At 32.9% G+C, this 19,981-nt stretch overlaps 3 long non-coding RNA genes across 4 annotated transcripts in view; all 3 read right to left on the bottom strand.

The window, feature by feature from the left end:
* Positions 1-264: 264 nt before the first annotated feature.
* On the bottom strand, positions 265-8,628 carry LOC143047466 (uncharacterized). Its single transcript, XR_012969567.1, has 2 exons — positions 7,112-8,628; positions 265-3,560 (listed from the first exon to the last, which is right to left on the bottom strand). It is a non-coding gene; the product is annotated as an uncharacterized LOC143047466 (long non-coding RNA).
* Positions 8,629-14,318: 5,690 nt separating this feature from the next.
* The window catches only part of LOC143047467 (uncharacterized), a 32,087-nt gene continuing 26,424 nt past the window's right edge, over positions 14,319-19,981 (bottom strand). For both annotated transcript variants that reach the window (XR_012969568.1, XR_012969569.1), the window contains exons 2-3: positions 15,149-15,279; positions 14,319-14,601 (exon numbers count right to left, since the gene is read on the bottom strand). This is a non-coding gene — a long non-coding RNA (uncharacterized LOC143047467). The remainder of the gene's footprint in view (positions 14,602-15,148; positions 15,280-19,981) is intronic.
* On the bottom strand, positions 15,866-16,639 carry LOC143049113 (uncharacterized). The gene is made up of 2 exons (XR_012970068.1): positions 16,572-16,639; positions 15,866-16,397 (listed from the first exon to the last, which is right to left on the bottom strand). It is a non-coding gene; the product is annotated as an uncharacterized LOC143049113 (long non-coding RNA).

The raw sequence follows: 19,981 nt of genomic DNA on the forward strand, positions 1-19,981 counted from the left end.
ATCTTCTTATTAACAATCAAATCACATCTTACTTTATTTATATTTACAATTACAACATCTCTTTATTGCCAATTATACCACATCTCATTATGGAAAATCATACTACATCTCATTATTGAAAATCAAGCAAGTCTCCTTCGTGACAATCATACCACATCTTCTGATTGACAATCATGCCACGGGTTCTTGTCTTATTAAGTATATCCCACATCTCAATTTTATTTCGCGTTTTCATCAAATTTTAGTTTAATCCTTACAAATGTAAACCTTATTGAAAATTTTATTTCGTAGTTTATTTATAGCAACGTAGTTCACCTAAACGTGTACCTATAAATTATAATGAATCCTAAGTAGTTAATATTTTCTCTAATATTTGTCTCTAGATTCTCGATAAGCTGTCTTCAGGATTCGGGTTCAATACAGATAAACTCGAATCTATGATGGGGCCAAAACAGAAACAGCCAGTTAGTAACACTCTCAAGAGCCTGTGTCGCTCACCTTGGTCTATGTGCATATTAAACAATGGACACAGATAAATTCATGACAAAATTGTGTTTTGGTGATCATGATGTGTTTGTAGATCTTACTTTACTGGACATACTTTTTGCTACAATTATATCTATCTATAATGAACTTGGCCCAGTAATTACAGTGGAAAATATATTCTAAAAATTTACAAAAATTTACAAAAAATTATGAAAATTGTTAAAAAATGACTATAAAGGACAATAACTCCATAATGGGTCAACTGACAATTTTGGTCATGTTGACTTATGTGTAGATCATACTTTGCTGAACATTATTGCTGTTTACAGTTTATCTTTATCTATTATAATATTCAAGATAATAACCAAAAATTGCAAAATTTCCTTAGAATTACTAATTCTGGGGCAGCAACCCAACAACAGGTTGTCTGTTTTGTCTGAAAATTTCAGGGCAGATAGATCTTGACCTGATAAACAATATATCCCCTGTCAGATTTCCTCTAAATGCTCTGGTTTCAGAGATATAAGCCAAAATCTACATTTCGCCCCTATGTACTACTTTTAGCCATAGCGGCCATCTTGGTTGGTTGGCAGGGTCACGTCACACATTTTTAAAACAAGATACCCAAATGATGATTGTGGCCAAGTTTGGTTAAATTTGGCTCAGTAGTTTCAGAGAAGAAGATTTTCTAAAAGAATACTAAAATTTTTAAAAAATGGTTAAAAATTGACTATAAAGGGCAATAACTCCTTAATGGGTCAACTGACAATTTTGGTCATGTCGACTTATTTGTAGATCTTACTTTGCTGAACATTATTGCTGTTAACAGTTTATCTCTATCTAAAAATATTCAAGATAATAAGCAAAAACTTCAAAATTTCCTTAAAATTACTTATTCAGGGGCAGCAATTCAACAACGGGTTGTCCGATTTGTCTGAAAATTTCAGGGCAGATAGATCTTGACCTGATAAACAATTTTACCCCATGTCAGATTTGCTCTAAATGCTTTGGTTTTAGAGTTATGAGCCAAAATGTACATTTTACCCCTATGTTCTTTTTTAGCCATGGCGGCCATCTTGGTTGGTTGGCAGGGTCACCGGACACATTTTTTAAACTAGATACCCCAATGATGATTGTGGTCAATTGCAAGTTTGGTTTAATTTGGCCCAGTAGTTTCAGAGGAGAATATTTTTGTAAAAGTTAACGACGACGGACGACGGACGACGGACGCAAAGTGGTTGGAAAAGCTCACTTGAAATACTTGATTAAAATAACTTTAAACAAATCCAAATAAGATCACACAAAATTAGTATTATTCCTTTTAAATGATGTTAGTAATCGAGATCAACAAAAAATGAATTTGAATTCTGGAAAAAGCACTCCTTTTTTCTAATCATTTAACATCATACAAAAATGCTGTATCGGATCGATTAGCAACTAAAAATTCATTGGTCGATATGTCATAATGCAGAGTCCAGTGGTCGTTAAGTTCATCTCCACTTGTGAGAATTTGTCTGCAGCGCTGTCCATCAGGAGAGATAACGACAACGTTGTCAGTATAATACCCCGCTACAAACACGTTACCATCATTGTCTACAGATATACCTACTGGAAATTGCAGAGCACTTTCATCACAGAACGTCCACAGTATGTTACCATGGTAATCACTGCATGTTACACTGTGATTATGTGGGTTTGTGTAGATCAGTTTGTCACCGAATGCTGTTACGTACGCATAGCCTGGGAGTTTGGTACTGCTCACATTGGTAATGGTTCCGTTATTTAAATTGAGCATCCGTATTCCCTTTTCTCCGGCACAATATATTAAATGTCCATTTTTGTATGTTACTCCACCAGTGTATGAATCAACTTTTATCGATTTCTTCAGTTTGTGCGTCTTTAAGTCGATTATATTAATCTTTTTTGAATCGCCGGATGTAACAGCAATAGAATCATCACCAATAAATACCATATTAAACATTTTACCAATGTCCTTTATTTCGAAATCGTTTGATCCGTCAGACTTAAATACTCTTATTTTATCGTCATTATAAGAGGAGAATACCATCCTACAATCAGGAAGCAGTGAACAGCCAAGGACATCTGACAACTTTGTATTGATACGTTTCTGTAATGTCAGAGTCAGGTTATCGATATTTTTGGTTGGAAGAGCTACCATAATCTGGGCTTGTCTGTCCTTCCTTTTCTGAACGGAAAAATCACATGGATCAGAATTGACATTAATTTCTCCAAACTTCTGCACGTTGGCTGTTATTTGCTGTAAAGACTTATTAATCTGACATGAAATATTGACTTGATGTGTGGAGTCACTCGTTGTAATCGATTGAATATACTTTTCGTCACCTACAATATGTTTTTCGATATCTTTCATTGTTAAAAATGTTTGAAGTTCGGACGCGTGTTGTTTAATAGTGGCAAAGTTTTCTTGTACTTCAGTCATCTCTTTTTCCTTTTTTTTCAGAGTAGTCAGCAAATTTTCTATTTTGCTTTTTTCGTGTTGTTCAACTCTCAGTAATTCTTTAATTAAGTCATCCTGAAGTTTATCAAGGTGGTTATTTACTTGTATCCTGGTTTGTTTTATTTCTGCTTCAATTTCTCTTTTCTTGTTTTCTATAGATTTTAAATTTTCATTCCTGTTCGTGCTTAGTCGTTTAATATTCTCGACGACTTCCTGCAGGGTTTGTTCGATTTCATTAAATGCGCTTGAAGTTTTTACGTTTTTTATGAGTTCATTTATGTCAGTTAAACCTTTACAATCGTTGTGAGATTTCGCACATTTCTTACAGCAAGGACAATCGTGTTTTGCACAAAACAGCTCGTATTTTTCATCATGAAGTTTGCAGGTCTGAGAGATTTGCAGGACTTCGGTGGGTAGGTTTTTGTATTTGGCGATAGAAACGGTTTCATGGTTTTTTGATGCCTTAGAAACCGCATGAAGTTTCTTACACTCTCCACAAAGTCCTTCGTCACATTCGGAACACCATACTACTGAAGGTTTGGTAATTTGAAGGTTTTCACAAATACCACAAATACCCCAATTGGTGGCCATAATCCTAAAATAGATTGCATGTACTTACATGAATACTCTAACATATTCTGAAATGTCTCGAATACTTTATTGGTTATAATTCAATTTATCTTTAAGGCCTTTAATATTAATATTAAGTTCAAGTTTCATTTAAATTCAATATCATTATTTTTACAGGCTAATGTTCAGAAAAATGACATACATAACATGAGACATGTTGGCTTACTAAAGCTTTTGACCTCCGAGTCAATAACTCTATTTTTGAAGCATGCTTCGCGAATTAACAGCAACTACAAGTTTTTGTAAACATTTTTGCTCGATAATAAGTAATTCACCGCGACCACAATCATCTTTTCAATCACAGAACACTTGTCGTTCTTATAATTTACTACGTATACGATCCACAAGAGGTTAGAAACAAAAAGTTTAACTTGAAACTATACTTCCCAAAAACTACTCGACACACATTCGACTATAAAATTTAGAAGTTTTTCACATATAGCTATTGTAATGTTAAAACATATAAAAAAAAATTTTTTATCTCTTGAGGTACAAGGACATTTAAAAAAGAAAGACTTTTTTTAGGTTATTGACCTTGTAAAAACTTTTTATAATAATCTTAAAGAAATGAATGCTTCAGAGCAATGTACTTATGCAATTTCCGTTATGATTGATATATCCAAGGGGAATAACTCGTACCTCAGAAATTACAAAGCGGATTATTTGGAAACTTTGCAGGAATATATAAACATGTTTTTTAGGTCGAACCGGTCACATTTTACACACAAATAATATAAAGGAAAGATATTTCCCCTGAGTAGGTATCAGACCGAGTACATGTAGTATATACTTGTTAAAAAAGTAAACGATCCAAGGCAATGTATTTCCATACATAATGAAACAACAAATGGAAGTTTTTAACGACCTTGACTGGCTATACAGCCCTTGCACGGTCGGTTCATAATGAAATTGGATACACTGTACCAAGGTAAAAAAGAAATATACCCCCCCTTTTCCTTCTTTTATTTAAAGTTAAATAGGGTATATCATTTTAATTCTTCCAGGAATCATAATTAGTATTGTATATTTGTTTCATACGGAATATTCATTATGAAATTATCCACAATAAATTTTTTCAAAAGGACGTTTGTTATTAGAAGTAAATATACGCGGACATCATCACTATGCAGTTTAAAAACCCATGATTTAATTGATACACAGGTAATTAAATCTTTAAATAACTTGTGTGCTTTGATCCGATACCGGCATTTAAAGTCTTAGGCCGTGTTCACACCAAACGCCGTGTAGAGTAAACATGTTTACAATTAGTTTAGTGTAGTGTGCACTGGTTTCACATTACATTTGTTCACATCTATACACCTTGTTTAGCTACCTGTACATAAGATTTGTTCTCACTTGTAAACTATGTGTCATTTAAATGTTCATTACGTAGAACTGAATTCAAAATTTTGGGACAATTTTTCTAGCGGTCCCTTTGACTTCAAAAGGGGGGGTGGGGGGGGGGGGGGGTGGGAATGGAAATATTCCGATCCCCAATTTGATAAAAAAAAAAAAGATCATACAGATGATAAAAGAAATATTCTGAATCAAAGAGTTTCCCCATACATTATAGTGTTAAATATTGAAAAAAAATGTATTTGATCACCAGCATCGAAAAAAAAGGAATAAAAACGTACTCAGATAAAAAAAAAAATAACCCTCCCCCTTTTTAAGTTAAGTGGTTACTACTTTATGAAAGCCATTTTTATAATTTGCAGTAGTTTGAATATACTAGAGATGTCTCGATTACGCACTAGAAAACGTTAGCTGCAGCAGCGTGCTTACAGCCGAAAAAAAGGATTGAGTTATTAGGGATCTCTAAATTTTTATCTTTTCTGTTTGTTTCAAATGGTATTTCTTCTCCAAGGAGTATTTGGTAAAAGAATAGGGTCACGTTTTTTTTTAAATTTATTTTAAGTGTTATTTAACGGATCTGAGATACTAGACAAACATATCATTTACCCCACACTTTTTTTAGTCATGCATTTATGCGTGAATCGTTGTTTGAGTAAAGACCAGTGGCAAATATGTCTATGTACGTCAAGTCGATTCGGGAAGACCTTTTCGAATGAATTAGGCAGCAACTATTTACTTCATTTTTTAGGGAGGGAAAATGGGGGGTAGAGGGGCGTTGGCTATTGATTTTTCCAGGACAAATTTTGGTGACAAGTCGAAATCAATTTTAGCATTATATATATATAGTGGCAGCTGAGGGTGAAACAAACAATTTTTTTTTCAGGGCCAAAAACTGGAAACATTTTTTGTTTCCAAAACAAAATCCATAGCTCACCCCCCACCCCCTTGCCTTTATGTTTTATACTCAACTATAATAGCCCCACCCCCATGCCTTTATGTTTTATACTCAACTATAATAGCCCCCCCCATGCCTTTATGTTTTATACTCAACTATAATAGCCCCCCCCCCCCCCGAAAATCAATTGGTTCCTGCCTTATGGGTTCGGCAATGATGCTGCTTTGAGTCTTAATCAGGGGTTAATAAAGTACGTGAATTTGTTTTTAACAAAAAAAAATCTGTAAAATTTAGACAACAATTTCTGTAAAGAACTATACTAATAATTATCAAAAATATCAATTTTACTCAAAAATAGTTTCCTCCTTAAATATATACACGGTAAAACTAATGTCCTAAATGCCTAGTTTTGTGTACACTTAACCTACACAAGGCCTACATTGACTATCGACTGTGTGTAGATAAAACATGATTTAAACTACATGTAAACATTGAGTTTTATCAATGGGAACGCAATTGTGTTTAGTTTACGTGTGAGTTACACTAACACAACACCGAATTTAGGTCAATGTGAACACGGCCTTATTTTGTCAACCTCAGCGTCGAGTATTTACAATTTGTAACACGTCTATTAAAAATAATTGATTAGCATTGCTTTTCACACTCGTATTAGATATCAATAATATTACAGAAGTTTTTTTAAATTCTGTCACAAATTGTAGAAATGATTGCGCTGACAATGCGATTTTCCAATTAATAATTCTAAATGGCTTATATACATTATATCATATCTCTTTTATAAATAAATGATCAGCGCTGCTTATCAAATTATGGACACATGTAATCAAATACATTGTTGATGTAAACCTATGTTATAAGTTTACAAAAATTTGGCAAGATTTGTAGATGTTATTTAGAGCCCGCTATTAAACAAGACCGGACGGACAGACGTGCGGACGGTATTTAAGGACGCCCAATATTTCTATGTCTCCAACAACGCATTACGCGGTTATAATAACACGAATAAAGACTCCACAGAAATCGAAGCGAACAATAAAGAATAGTTGAAATAGGCAACATTAAGTCATTTAACGTGTTCTAACATATCTCGTTAACAACTGAAACGAAAGTTGATCAAAATAGAATAAAAAAGTATAAGCAAAAATATCCTACTATATAGTTATAGTATCTATGTGTGTTTGTGTGGATGTCTGTGTAGAATGTGATTAAATAATACAGAGAAAACATTGATAAAAATAACATACCAAATCTAGTCTTATAAACACAGTGTACAAGCGGACAGTGACACAAAACGGAAGTTGCTGATCTGTCCGACGGCGATCGGCTCGTTGTTTTTCAAAAAAATATAGAATATCAACACAAAGTGTCCCATAATGGATTGTTCAGCAGCTCAAGGTAAGTGAATAACTACAATGATGTATTTTTGACCATTTAAAGCTTATTTTATGCTTTTAGCATCAACCGTCTTTTTAAAATAACTCCTGATCATGAAGAGGGGTCAAAATTTTGCGATTTTTCGAGTCATAAATCTTAACAAAACTCCGAAAATTCAAACATTTTCAAGATTTTTAATCGATACATAGTTGAATAATCATATTCCGCATACACACACAAAAGTTTGGTTCATTTTTTTTTATTATATTGTCACAATTGAATCTTTTCTATTCAAAGTGTACTGTCCGCCTCGTTGCCACCGTATGTTTTCATACTGTCCGATTCGTTGGTCATATTCATGATCGATATCTTAAGCAAAAGTAAGATTGAAACATGCAATTTATCCACATTCATGACCGATTTCCTAGGAAATATCAACATTTATAAAATGTTACTGATTATTACATATAAAAAGCATTGTTAATGCATGCACATGAAAATTTAATATACGTTTCTCTAGTTTGTTTTAGGAAAATGGGGCACGTAGGTGATTTTTATGGTATATTTATTCATACATTCATGTGGAACATTGTTATTTTTATCACTCAAAAACATAAATAGGGGTAATAACTTTTCATGAAAAATACAACCATGCAACAAAAGTTATTTCTAGGCCTTTTATAGCTGACTATGCGGTATGGGCTTTGCTCATTGTTGAAGGCCGTACGGTGACCTATAGTTGTTCATTTCTGTGTCATTTAATTTGTTCTCTTGTTTAGAGTTGTCTCATTGGCAATTACACCAAATCTTCTTTTTTATATTTATAAACGTTTGACACAGAAAATCAAAACAATAGTTTCTTACACCCAGTTTGCGTCTTATTTCACCAATAATCAAACAAATCTCATGGCTTGGAATTCAAGTCAAAAAGAATCAATTGAAAAGTTACGGTGTACTTGAATGGTCCATGAGTTTGTTTTCCTATTGCCTTAGTAGAGGTAAGAATACTTATATACACACATTTAACATGAAGTATGCGGTGAAGCCTTTCTTGTTAAATTTTTTATCATAACTTGCATTTATTCTGTATGAGTTATTATTCAATTCTTATATGTACAAATCATCGATTAAATAAATTAATATGAATACATTCACGTTACTTAATACATGTATTTGTAATCGCTTAGGCAGTTGCGGATCCAGGCGGTCGGGGGTCCGGGGTTGGGAACCCTAGTTAGAATCTAACAACAAGGTCCGCAAACGATGAATACGAGCAGCAGACATGAGTAAAGGTTCTGGAAGAGTGACCAATGTCCCCCTTTAATTGACACGAGATCCAAGCTGAATATATAATCTATAAATATTTTCCATATATAATCATAGACAGTATCTGAGTTGAATAAAGTTTAAATGTGGATAAATTGCATGTTTCAATCTTACTTTTGCTTAAGATATCGATCATGAATATGACCAACGAATCGGACAGTATGAAAACATACGGTGGCAACGAGGCGGACAGTACACTTTGAATAGAAAAGATTCAATTGTGACAATATAATAAAAAAAAATGAACCAAACTTTTGTGTGTGTATGCGGAATATGATTATTCAACTATGTATCGATTAAAAATCTTGAAAATGTTTGAATTTTCGGAGTTTTGTTAAGATTTATGACTCGAAAAATCGCAAAATTTTGACCCCTCTTCATGATCAGGAGTTATTTTAAAAAGACGGTTGATGCTAAAAGCATAAAATAAGCTTTAAATGGTCAAACATACATCATTGTAGTTATTCACTTACCTTGAGCTGCTGAACAATCCATTATGGGACACTTTGTGTTGATATTCTATATTTTTTTGAAAAACAACGAGCCGATCGCCGTCGGACAGATCAGCAACTTCCGTTTTGTGTCACTGTCCGCTTGTACACTGTGATAAAAAGAACCGAGAAAAGACCATTTTCTGTAGTTAAGGAAGTTAAAGATCACATGATTTAATGTGTGTGTATGCCAGGGGAGATAATTCAATAAATAAATAAAAAATAGAATAATTCTGTAAGTATACATCAAGTGAGGGCCCTCATGGGGTTTTTGATTATGTGATTACTTGGCCGTTTTTTAATGATTTTTTGATTATTAAGCCAAATATTTCATGATTATTTGATTACCTAGGACTGTATTTTTAGTTTATGATTATTTGATAACTAAAGATAAGCAAATATCTAATGATTATGTGATTATATTGGCAAAAAAAATGGTGATTATGTGATTACTAGGACCCCCCCATGAGGGGCCTCTCAAGTCAAAAACGAATTATCTGTATCACATAACTGATTAACCTGGTTTCCGTTTATTATGATCGTATCTTGGTTTTATGTAACTTTTTTATCAGATGATTTAAAAAAAGCCCCTTTATATTGATTTAAACCATATATTTTAAATTCCATACATTATAGATAAGCGTGTAGATAAGAGTCCTTCATATATTATTCTTGTTAATTTTTAATCCATTTTCCTCCTTCCCTTTTTCAATCCTAAAATATTTCTGGAGACAATTATTCTTTTTTTCCATTATTTCAGACCCGTTTTTCTATCAAGCCACCTTGTGTTTTCTTTCCCTTTTCGTATTATCATTTTCTATAGTATTTTTTATTTGACGATATGTTTTTTTTTTTTGGGGGGGGGGGGGTAGTCACGGCGCTAATTAGGTGTATACATGTTTTAAAGATATATATTTATAAGAGTCTGGATAGTTGTCTTTCGACGTTTTATTAGTAAATTAGTTACATGTATATTGTTTAGATTTTTCTTCACTTTTTTAAGATCCCAAGGTACCTTGGTGATTGGGGAATATATCACACTTGGTCATTTTCCGATCGGCAGTCACATCCTTGTAAAAGAGGTCGTTATTGTGGTTACGTGGAATGTATAAACACACAGCCACACGCCATTTAAATAGGAACGGTGAAGCCGATACCTCATGTAGAGAAAGTATCCCGCTAACGATATGCAAAGGGTTGGCCTGTTGAATGGCTTGAGTTCTGTCAAAATTCTTAATACACTCATTGTTCACTGGCAGTACGAATACACCGCCTTCCATCGATCCGGTCGACCCATATACAGGGACACACCTATTTTAATGAAGGTAAATTTGTTATCATCATGTATATGCATGCAATATGTTCTCTGATGGTCAAACAAACACATATCAAGCATTCCGTTTTTTTGTTAATTGTTGGGTGCATCAAAAATGTATTCGATGGCTTCATTAAGGGGTCTCAATGGGTGGGGGAGGGTCTGATCCCGCATCCCGCGTACACTTTGTATGTAAGGAATTCTCATTTTGTTTGTCACGGCACAATAATTTGACTTTCACGTGTCACACTAACAAAAATTCGGCAATCCAGCGTCCCGCTTAGACCCCAATAAAACCCACTTCATTTCAGCCCCTATTATACCTTGTTTTTTTTATATATTATTTTCCCTATAAATTAAAAGGAGCTGTATATGCTCTATAATGCAAACCCCATCGATATCCTCAAAGATTAGTTATGTTTTAGTATTAATAACAGTTTGGATAAACTTCGATGAGACTGCAATTCAACAACTAAAATACGACACAAAACATTCAAATATGGTTCATGTCAAAAGCTGATGATGTTCCTAATTTGGAACCGGCACATGGCAACCTCTAACGAGGTTACTACATCCCCAGAAGATGTCCAATACATGATAATAATGTACATGTAACAGTTGACATAATATATGAGCTACATGTACAACAAACACAAATTGTTCTTATGCAAGTGCAAGTAAACATTTTTATGTTTATACACTTTATTTGATTTTTTTTAACATTCAAATATGAAATAAAAGATGAATTTTGGTTTTTTATTTTAAGATTCTTATATCAATATAAAAAAGGAGATGTGGTATAATTGCCAATGAGACAACTATCCACAAAAGACCAAAATGACACAAACATTAACAACTATTATTATAATAGGTCATCGTACGGCCTTCAACAATGAGCAAAGCCCATACCGCATAGTCAGCTATAAAAGGCCCCGATAAGACAATCTAAAACAATTCAAACGAGAAAACTAACGGCCTTATTTATGTCAAAAAATGAACAAATATGTAACACGTAAACAAACGACAACCACTGAATATACAGGCTCCTGACTTGGGACAGGCACATACATAAATAATGTGGCGGGGTTAAACATGTTAGCGGGATCCCAACCCTCCCCTAACCTGGGACAGTGGTATAACAGTACAACATAAGAACACTATTTCCAAACAACAACAAACATTCCAAAAACGATTATTTCAAATCCGATAAAGGGTAACATTTCATTGATTTTCATAGATATTTTAATCCACTGTCAATGATCAATTCACTGTTTATACATATTGATAGTTTAAGCAATATGTGATTGTCTTAGTCTATACCACGTGTCATTGAATATATTATTTATCTTCATATTCCCTCTGAGCATCATATTTCCTCTGAAATGTCGAGACAAATAATTAACTTTCGACCCAAACTGTTTAATCATTGTGTATGTCGTGTTTAGTTATAAAAACAAGTGGATAAGAAAAATGTATTCCTATGCACCTAATATTTCATGTTCAGGAAGTAAACAGAGCATAGGCAGTGGAATAAAACATTCATTTGCCTTGGATTCGGGAGATACATGTATGAAGATTTGCTCATCCAAGAAAATCATATTACCCGCGGGCACAGCCCTCGTGAAATATGAATATTATTTGGTGGGGTAAACAAATCTACATATCTCCCTCAGGCACGGGAAATAAATGTTACTATATATTGTATTCAATGGTTACATTGAACTGAGTTTTAATACATAAATAATCACAGTGTGCTTAGTATTTGATCAGTATCAAAGAATGTGTTACATGTATTTTGAACATGATCATACTGTGGAGTTGCAGTAGAATGTGCCCCAGTACTTGTGGTGTATTTCATTTTATCTTACCTCCTATACATTTCTAGGAATCTGATTATTTAAAAGCGTCCGCGTGGAGACCGTGTATATTTCATATAAGGTTAGTAGGGAGGCGGGGCTTATTTCATACACGGTTAGTAGTGGTGTTACGTCTCTTTATATTCCATATTAGGTAAGGGTGGCAGGGCTTCTTTCATACACGGTTAGTAGTTTTGTTACGTCCCTTTATAAAAACAAAACGGTACTGAGAAAAAATCTTAAAGGTTTCAACAGACGAAGAAATTGGTGATTAAGATGGAAATAAATTCATAAAACACATTTAAACTAACAAGTTGTTATTGTTGGCATCTGTTTTTGTAGGATCAAGGAAGTAGTTTCTTAATACTAATAGTATTGAAAACTTGCTAATTTTTATAGATCGCTTGTCTAAAATTCACACGTACAGATAAATTCGGTACATAGTGTGCTAGTGACGTAATACGGTAGATATGGGGTCAGTAAATTCAATATGAGGATTCAAGCTTTGCTCTCACCTCATATAGAATTTACTGACCCCATATATATCGTATTAGATCCCTAGCATACTATGTAACTAATAATACATTCGGCAGGAATTTGTTTATCATTTGCATTCTTGCTGACATACCTACACCGTTATGTACTTAAGTTGAATAATATTGCATTACATTGTTGTACTTAATATTTCTCAGTTATTGCGTTTTCGCTTGTATGTGTATATTTAACTTGTTGTTTGTATGTCAACTGTTTGAATTAGTGATCATGTTATTTCTCATTGACAATCACAACTCATTTTCTGTTTACATTAAATAAACAAATAACCAGTATGGTGAGCCAACAAACTTTTAAGTTATCTACCTTAAAACCAATATTTAGCCTTAGAGAGAGGCAACGGACGGGCAACGGACAGCAAGACCAGAAAACGGAATGCGCTCACCACCATAAGTTAAATCTCGAGAAGACTGATTTACTTGTCTTGCTATGGTATCTTTTCAACCTAAACCAAAATACATAATATTTTACGTCAGATAAACAAGGTACTATCGTAGTCGGGGCGTCAAATATGGTAATCGTAAAATTCTTTGTTACCTCCTTATATTAATCAATAGTTGTCCAGTAGGGAATATTTAAGTATTGTATTTCAGGTATTGTCACCTAGAATGAGTACAGTTATCTTTCTTTGTACTGATTATTTGTATTTGAATTGCAGGGTCATTTCTTATATTACACAATAAAACGAATCTATGGATCAATTTTATTGTACCACCTAAACAACCTGGTTACCGGTATAACTGCTTTTTTTTTTATAAAAGTAGTATGCTGGGAATATATAAACCATTTGCGCGTAAGAAAACCAAGTAGTTGCAAGCCAAAGCTCTCGTGACTGAAAACATTTAGAAAGAGCTACATGCAATAACAAAAGCTTGAGAAAAGGCTTTTGAACGTTTCAAATCTATTTGGTTCTGACATTCTAAAAATGTTAACATTATAAAATGACAGTTTTCCTTCATTTCCAGTCTCAAGTCTTGCTCTGGTTTAGTATGATGTTTTATCATGTCAATGAAAAAAAAACATGTGATTCAATTAGTTTTTAAAACTAAAGTGTCTAAGCTATGCATAATATACATATCAAGCAAATTACAAGGACTATACAACATTTTTCAAATTGGATTATGTCCCCTTTTTCAGAAAAGATAATAACGAGTGGTAATTAAAATATATATTCAGGACGAGAACATTTTCATGAGAAATGATTAGAAATAAACCCTTCAGCTCATACTGGAGCGACATTTTGAGTCTGATTTCAACGTGCTAATTCTGACACAAGGGAAGACATCAATTATTTAGCAATACTCATACTTCTTTAAGAATTAAGAGTATTGCTGCCGTATGCTTTGCGGATGACCATTGGATACCAATATTAATTCATTGATTTGACCCGGCAGTTACGAAAAAACGACCTCCTCACCCAAGGCGAACATGCCACCACTAAACAACCGAGGTTGATAACTGGAGAGCAATCCACTAATTAAGAAAAATACAGATCAGATGCTCTAATATTTTAAGTCACTATTATAAAACACCGACATCTGAATAAGATTTTTTATTCAAAATGCATAGGATATAAATTAAGTTGACTAATAATCTCATAACATATTCACAAAGTTTCAATTATAATCATGTTTCAAAAATATTTAGCACATTTTTCGAAATTCACTACTGAATGTTGACTGTTATTTTATATATTTTGTGACTGCACCAACTACGGTTCCTACTGTTGCTCCTATCGCTACTTTTGTCGAGGCAGCCATTCCTAAAACACCAGCACTCTGGCATACAGCAAACCATCCACCAGCTGCAGTTATCGGGGTCTGAAAGAATTGGAAAAAACAAGTACAAAATAAAATTATAGATTAGGGTGTCCTTAAATACATTTGTAGTATTTTGTTGTTTTCATTGAAATATCATTTTTTTTCTTGATAAATAGTACATGTATATGTATATAGAATACCTAAATTGTTTTTGCTATATTGAAGTCCCCCTTGATGGCTTTGCGATATTATGTATAAAAAAAAAAATCTCGCAATATTGAAGACCCCATGGGTGCCTTGGTCTGTAATCTGCTCTTTGGTCTAGGTTTTGTTTCTTTGACAAATTCTCCGTGTAGACTCTCAATTATATTGAAACATATTAAGAAGATTTTCTTTGTTGTTGTATATCGTGTTCTTATTTATGTAAAACGTTAGTAATCAATAAACGTAATTTGAATACCCAATACTTCATTTAATATTTTTTTACTCTGGAACGACATTTTTGTAGAAGAAACGATAGTTTATTTAAAATTGTGAGCTTGGTATCTTTGATGTTTTTTATCCAAACAAATTGCAATATATTTGTTTACTGCTTTAGAAATGCTACCTGTATCCATGCAGCCACAGTACCAGCCGCCACTCCTGCTGCTCCGAACCCTGCAGCACTTAGTACCAAAGGTGCGGCTACAGTTGCAGTAACACCAGCTGCCACTGCCACGACTCCAGATGTTAATGGATCTAAAATATATATATAACTGATTCCATTTCTAAAAGGGAAAATCCATTGTTTTCCCTTTTTACCTTTGTAAACCAATTTTAGATAAATTTAAATCATTAAATGCCTTTTTAATGCTTTATTTCTAACTTAAGTATTAGATTTTTCATATTGGCTCAAGAATTTTAACAAATTTTACAATATCTTGTAAATTTATTATGAAATGTTTCCTCCAATATACTATATACTAGTCCATAGACAATTTCTAACAATTCACATAGCATAAAATTTGCTATCTGGTCGTTAGTCCAAAACTGGAGAAGTGACTTTTAATTGTTGTAAAAACACAACCTCAATAAAAACTTGATAAATACCAAATGTTTAATCCAAAAATGTTTTGAATAGATATTTTGGTCTTTCGACCAAAAATAATGTTTTCAAACGATATTGTATTATTCTGGTCTATAGACCAAATATTCATGTATTTTCTTATTCATAAAGAAAAACCAATCAAACAATTAAACCAATCTATAGTATGTTTGATACTCATAAACTGGTCTTTAAACCAAAAAAAAAGAAAAGGGAAAGAAGAAGAAAATGATTCGGTAGAATTTTTAGTATTTATTATCAAAGACAAAAGATCAATATCAACGAATGAGGCCAGATAATAAAAAAACACAAAACAAATATGACAAAAAGAAACATCTACGATTCACTGTCAATGTCATTCTAATAGCTTTATGTCTCTCACATGTTATTGATAAGTAACTACTAAGATATTTAGGAGAATAAAACAACTTTTATTAATGAAATATTTCAAATGTGTTCGAAACTTGTAATTACAACTGACAACTGTCTAAATAATATATAAGTTGGTTTGAAATAGAAGGATAAATATGTGATGTAACAATTCTTTCCCAAAGACTTAGAAATATTTTGAGGTAAAATATCAACACTAAATGCAAATATTCGTCTATCAAAAAATACATGAACAATGATTCTAAAAGAAAATATATCGCTAAGTATAATCTATGTTTTTGATAATAACTTTTAGTTTCACAAAAATAAATGTATGAAGAGTAAATTTTTCTGGTAATTTCTTTCACATTCTTTTTCCTTTTCTTTCCTTGGCATGTTTTCTCTGAAATAGAAGAAACGATATATTTACATAATTTTGCTTAATGCATATTCATCTTTTTTTCTTCAGCTTTAAAGGAAGATATCAATATGAGGTTCAAAATGGTGATACTTTCGTGACTATTCACGAAAAAAAAATCAATTCAAATGAAAGAACAAAATATAAATCACATAATACCTTCTGATTCTTTTCTATTTCCTTTTGGTGTCCTTTTTTGTTGTTTTGGCTGTACTTGCACCTGAAATGTAAGAAATCATATACATTGTAGTTTGTATGAACAAATCACGTTTCTTAATAACATCGAATGCAGATTTTTAAATAATTAATATTTGAGTTAACATATACACGGCCGACACTCGGCTAACCGAGAGATAGGTCGGTTAATCTATATTGAGTATGCGGCTATATCGGCGGTTGGTCTGTTAATCGGGTTGGTTATACGTCTGTTAAGAGTAAAACGCACAATTTTAATATTAAAATATATTTAATATACAGATTTTATGTACATTATAAGAATCAAATCAAAAAAAGAAAAGTGTCTGACAAAATGATATATATCATAGAACATTTTCCAACTGTAAAAACATTTCATAGTCAGCCCAGTTTTCAGTAAAACTAAAAGGCGTCGCGCAAGTATGTAGTATTTATGCTTATACGCATAGCAATTTTTGTAATGAAAGGCGAAAAAAACGATTTTAGATATCATTTAAAGGACACAAAATCGTACTTTGGTTCTAAAATATAAATTGAAATTAGTAAATATTTCATAATTGTAATATAACGTGAGTAATACCACGTTTTAGTGAACATTATGGGAATAAAGTCTGTTAATGGGTTGGACAATTGAAATTGTGTCAGTTAAGAGTTATTTAGCCACGACAATAGTTGTGCTACCTTTATATTCTCCCTTTGAAAAAGTAAAGAATGAAATGCTCTTGAGTAATAGATTTTCTAAAAAAAAAGACAATACGCTGCAACAGTATCCTACTAGTAAGAACATTTTTATTTTGACTTCCTTTGCATTTTATTAAGGGGTGTGTCACTTCAATATATGGATATGGATTGCCTGCTTGAATATGCATGAATCTATTATTAACGTTTTCTTCAGCCTTAATTTTTGTGTCTGTTCAAAGTAGCACGTTCTCAAATCCGTCCGAAAGTGTCTTTCTAATACAACACAGGGTACATATAACGTGTTGTCGTTCTCATATGCACATGATATTTGTCACTGGACGTTAAACTCTAAATCGTCAACATCATCCGATTGGTTCTTTTCTTCTATTACTGAATCATCTGTTGTTTACAAATCAGTCTAAAGAAGTAAATGGAAAGGAGCGAATGCAGCTACATTTGGTTATCTTAAGTTTTAATTCATTTTAGTTACATTACGACGTTTATCTCTAATTTATATACTGGCTAATACCAATTTAGATACAAATTAGTGTCATTCATGACAACCTAAACAGAATCCACATGATATATGCGACCATTCTTGGATGAAATCTATATATTCTGTGCCCTTTTCTATATTAGCGCTGGTATCATCCCGAGACTCCCATATCGGCCTCGAGGCTTTAGCCGAGGGCCGATATGGGTCGAGGGATGATACCAGGGCAAATATGGAAAAACATGTTATAATCTTTAAGCTATTTATCACATATTTAAGTGTTGCAAAAAAGAGGGGGAAAAAGTTCAATTATAACAATTTAATGAAACATAACAGGTAAATCTTAAAAAATTATCCGTATCCGTAACAAATATGTGATAAGATATAAATAACACATAGCTGAGAGGGTGATAGAGCAGATTGGGTCCCGAGAAAACATTGTCTACCGCGGCAAAGCCAAGGTTGACAATGTTTTTTCGAGGGATACCGATCTGCTCTATCACCCTCTCAGCTATGTGATATTTGATTTATTATAATGAATGTCCTATCATCATTTTCTTTAACAGATGAGTTTTATTATAAAGTATTTTATATGTAGTCACGTACTTGACAGCGTAACGGGTATTTGAAAAATCATCAGAAGTGAAGTAAATAGACAATAGTAGTGCATTGACTTGACATATAAACGATACAAGGATTAGGCCCGAAACGGGAAAAAAGCTCTGCTATCAAGAAAATAATATTTTCAATTGTTGTTATTTTGTTATTGTCATTTATTTTATTTAAATTTTGGGTAAATACCCCTTTTAAAAGGCCTCATATCTGGCTGAGAAATATACATCACAATGAACATGATGAAATGTACATTACCAGTTGAAACCAATCGATGGTGAACGAATGCGTTTAATATCAACAATAAGTATAATACACAATGATTTATAGGTTTTAAAGTAAAAATATTAACAAGTGAAATACGTTTTTCGAACAATTGTTAAAAAAAAAAATAAGTTTGAGTCGTTCCACGCTTCGTTGTATAGTAAATTAGAACTTTAAGCATTGTCTATAAAATAACTTGATGTAAATTCAATTCATTGTCGTTTAAACTGCCGATTTTTGATTGGTCTAGCCGAGAGGGTGACATTCCAAAAAATTGTCACCCGCTCAGCCATGTGATAGAGTAAATTAACACCTTCGTATAAGGCAATCAAAATATGGCATTTTAACATGATGTATAATAATACTTTAATATTACACTTTTTTATATCAGTTTTCAATATTCATGGCCTAAATTCATTGTTCATGTCAGTGTTTCCGTATATATTATGTTTCATTGCTCATGTGTTGTTTCCGTATATTTTAGCCACTCGTCTTGAGCCTACCCATTTGATCCGATAACACCCCATACAGCAATAAAGTTATACTTTTATTGCCATTCATAACTCTTAACAGACCAATTAACAGACCGGGTTTTATACATCCGACCCATTAACAGACCAGGTTTTAAATAAAGGTTGATTTATGTCACCAAAATACAGATTTTTGTGTAGATTTTTCACACAATGATATCAATTTGGTTGTCAAACATAATGCCTGTCTTTGTTCGATGTTCAAAATATCGCATGCAAGTAAATTCAACCAACGTGTCTTTTTGTGTACATTTTGTGTGTGTAAAATGTGTATAAATTTATTGATGAGTAACACGCCTTTTTATTTTATAGATCGTACATCGAAGCTAGAAAAATAATAATTACACCACTGGATTCAGTACATTGAATTGTTTTGTTAGACATGAATAATTTTTATGATAAACATATATTTAAAAAGTTATACAATGAAACATGTAGAATTTCCAATGATTTCCTCGATAACACCTGATTAACAGACTTTAGCCAACCCGATTAACAGACCCACCGCCGATATAGCCACATACTCAATATAGATTAACCGACCAATCTCTCGGTTAGCCGAGTGTCGGCCGTGATATAACAGAAGACGATGGCGAAAAACAATTGTCACATTTAGTAGCGTGATCGACTTCTTAACATTGCAATGATTTCCACAGAAACAAGTATTAAAATGTGTAGTGGGTCGCTCTAAAGTTGGAGCGATAGGACTGTTTTGTTTTTTTTTACTTTGCTCCATGTTGAAGGTTCACTGTCACTTTCGAATGAAAAACGTATAGCACTGTTCCTTTGATTTA

This window comes from Mytilus galloprovincialis, chromosome 10, assembly GCF_965363235.1.
Source record: "Mytilus galloprovincialis chromosome 10, xbMytGall1.hap1.1, whole genome shotgun sequence".
NCBI lineage: Eukaryota > Metazoa > Mollusca > Bivalvia > Mytilida > Mytilidae > Mytilus > Mytilus galloprovincialis.